We start from the raw sequence: 3,808 nt of genomic DNA, 5'->3' as shown, positions 1-3,808 counted from the left end.
CGGGGGCCCTCAGGGCAGGGAAGCACTTGAGTGACCTTGGTGGTGAGCACAGCCTTAAAATTCGTGCCTCGGGGGCCTCTCTGGGATCACTTCACCTTAGCTCTTCAGCTCTCTGGGTGCAGCTGGTGTCTAGGGTCCTGGAGAACACTGGGCCCACACTAGAGGGCTTTCAATTGCGCATGTTCAGAGTCCTGGGGGTTAGTGCAGGGGCTGGGGTAGGTGGGTAGGCGGGCTGCTAGGTCCCAGCTATCTCCGACTTTCCCTATTTAGATAAGTAGCTCCTTTCAAAAATCTGCTTTATCTGTGCTCCCTCCTACCCCCTCGTACCCATCCTGCTTTTATGGGGGAGAAGGGCGGCAGGCAAGAACCGGCTGGAAAACTGCTGAGCGCAAGCCCTGCCTAGCAGGGTTAGGGCACTTGCCCAAGACCGAGTAGGGAACCTGGGGCAGATGGGCACCACAAGCCCAAATGCATGGTGCTGGTGGTCTGATGCTGGTCCTTGTTTCCCTTCTTAGATGATCATTATTATTATTTTATTTTTGACTATTTTTTTGAATCAGCTAAGAACAGAATCAAATAAAGAATCTTCCAGCGTGATTGAACGTTAAGTCCTATTGATTTCAACATTGGAACCAAACCATCAAAGGGAGTGGAAAGCCCTGTGGCGTCTTGCCGGCTCTCAGTCCTATCCCACCAGCCAGCTGGGGAAGCAGCTCCGTGAATTGAGGGTTTCTCGGGCTCAGGCGTGTAACCTGCTTTTACTGCACATGGATGTCTCTATAAAATGATTACATGGCCTTGTTTTACAGGTTTATAAACCTTATATAAATGACATCATCCTCTCCATCTTCTTAGATTTTTCTGCTCAGCATTTTGAAATTTGTCTGTGATTTTAACTGCCTGATGGTATTCTGCTTTATGACTGTTTCGGTCATATTTTTCCCTGTTGATGGGCATTTAGCATTTTTCTGCATTTTCATTATGACGCACCTGCTGCAACGAATATCCATATATACATACTTCCATAGGTGCCGTGAGTTGGAGTTTCTCCAGGGGGCTCTCCCGGAGGTGGGCTTGCTGGTAGGAAGGGAACATGGCTATTCTACCTCACTGAATAGTCCCAGAGTGCTCACTATAGAGGTTACACTCTCACAAGCAATGAACTCAAGGACCCATTTTTCCATGTCCTTGTCAACACTTATATTGTCAGACTTTTAAATATTTGCCAGTGAAACTCTGTGTTAGGTTTTGGGTTTGCCTTCTGGATGGAACTGGGGTGAAATGGCATTCCTTGGTTGTTGGTTTGTTTTTCCCTGATTACTACTGAGGCTGGCATACTGTCTACTGTAAGACTGGGGCCATTCATGTCCCCTCTCGGTGGTCCCGCGTCCCCTCTAACTTGCCCCCTCTGACTGCTCACTGGGAAACAACACTAACCAGTCCCACTTTCCCAGAAGTACTGCATGTCTGTTTTCCTGCATTCCTGGTTTTGGATGACTTCCCTGTTTAGGAGGCTCAGCCATGACCTTGGGAGACTAAGAACATGAGCATCCTGATGTATCCCCAGGAAGGTCGTTCAAGGTGGGCTGAGGAGTGGAGCGGGCAGCCTGGAGCAGCGTCCCCGGCCTTCAAGGCCTCCCAAAGCAGTGACCAAACCCAAAGACAGGGCCAGGTCAGCCACGTTCATCCTAGGCTCCTGCACTTTATCCCCCACTCCTTGAGAGCCCTCTCTTCCTATTTGTGACTAATTCCCAGCAAGGCCTTCTGGGCATGCTCAGTAGTGCCTCTCAAGAATTCTCGAGGGCCCCCATTGTGCCACAGCAGGTGAATCCTCTGCTTGTGGCACTGGCTGGTTCAGGTCCTGGCTGTTCCACTTCCGATCCAGCTCCCTGCTAATGCATCCCGGGAGGCAGCAAACGATGTTCAAGTGCTTGGGCCTCTGCCACCCACATGGGAGAGCAGGACAGAGTTCCTGGCTCCTGGCTTTGGCCAGGCCCAGCCCTGGTTGTTGCAGGCATTTGAGGAATGAACCAGCAGATAAAAGATCTCTCTGTCTCTCTGTCTCTGTCTCTCTCTCTCTATCTCTCTCTCTGCCTTTCATGTAGATGAAAACAAATAAATAAACATCTTAAAAATTATTGAGCAAGAAAATAATTCTTGAAATGAACATAATTCTAGAATGATGTTTCCCAAACCTTCTCCTCTTCCCAGCCCCATTTACAGATTGGGAGCCTGAGGCCCCAACAGGGGAAGTGCCAGGCCTATATCATTCTGCTCCCAGTGCGAATCAGCTGAGCGCGGTGGCGATTTCGGGAGGAAAACCTCCCGGTGCCTTTGAAACCTCTTGGGCAACTGTAGAGCATGGCCATGCGCAGAACCCCAGGCCTGGATTAAGCAACCGCCGAGGACCCCACACGGCGCCACACGCCTCACCCAGGGGTACAAAGCAGAAGGTTTTATGATGTAATTGGGGAGCTGAGACACCCAGAGAAGAAACCACCAGCCAGCGTCACAAGCTGTGAGCCTGGGCAGTGAGATCAGCGGAGTTGTGTCCATGCACGTGTCTCGCCTCTGTTCTCCGTCCTCCTCCTCCTCCTCCTGCTTCCTCCCCTCCCTTTTCTCTTTGCTCCTGTATCTTCTCGCCTCTCCCTTTTTTCTTGCTTTTTCCTTTCTCTCTGTTTCAGGACGGGGCCTGGGAGCCAGCGCCTCTGCTTCCTGTGCACCTGCCCACTGGGATCTCGCACTCCCAGTTCACTCCCCTGCCGCGGGCCTCAGCTCCCCTGAGCTACACAGGTGTCTGGGTGATGCTCAGGTCCTTCCCAGCTCTGTTTCTGGTGCATCGCAGGAAGGAGAACACTACTTGGAGGGTGTCTGTCTCTCACATGTCCTGAGGAACGATGTACCCCCCAGTCAGTTTGCATCTGGGGCATCAGGATCAAGGCCTCTTTGGTGAGAACTCTGTTAGTCGTCCACAGGCGTCTCTCGACGGTGCCTGTCCTGCGGCGATGGGGAGAGTGGATTCGGCAGCTCAGGCCCTGCAGCGCTTGCACTGGGTTCACCACACGTGGCCTCATCAGACGCCACGAGTCCAGCCATTCAGAAAGCCCAGGTCTGTGGGCTTGGGTTTGAACTTGGCAGAGTGACCAAGGCTCAGACCCACAGAGCCCTCACCCACCCATCAGGGATCCCTCTAATACCCTGGATCCATGGTGCCCTGGTGGTTTGTCGATTTCTCCAGTATACATCGTCCCTGATTAATGCCAGAGAGAAGAAACAAAGACGACAGTTGGACGGTGGTGTAGAAGGAGCATAATTATTGCCTGTACTCACTTCCTGCGCTGTAAAGAGGCTGATGACAGAGTGTGTTCTCCCCCCAGTGCCTGCGGGCTGGCTGACCTCACGTCTTCATGCCTGCCGGGTCTCGGAAGTCCAGTGTGAGGCCCCGGGGTGGAGGGGTGGCCACGACCAACCCCTGCTCGGCCTGGAAACCTGAATGTGCTAGAACTCCTGGGCCAGACACAGGGCTCAGAGAGCCCCGGTGGACCCCGATTTGTTCTGCCACTTCTTTGATTCCATCTCTCTCTCTCTGTGGCTTTGGGCAAGCCATTCTCTTGACCTCAGTTTCCCTGCCAATAAAATGGGGATAATAACACACCCCTCCAAGGCTGCCTGTTAAGAATAATTGGCCGGTTTTTGCAGGGCACTTTGAAGAAAATTGCTGTGAGGATGTTCTGTTGGATCTGGAATTTTCCTTGGTGCATTTATCAAACAGACGAGGACAGACTAGGCCCTGACTCTGGCACTCCCA

Source organism: Oryctolagus cuniculus, chromosome 18 (assembly GCF_051225735.1).
Source record: "Oryctolagus cuniculus isolate XC-2025 breed Fujian yellow rabbit chromosome 18, ASM5122573v1, whole genome shotgun sequence".
NCBI lineage: Eukaryota > Metazoa > Chordata > Mammalia > Lagomorpha > Leporidae > Oryctolagus > Oryctolagus cuniculus.
Note: the sequence above shows the minus strand (reverse complement) of the source record.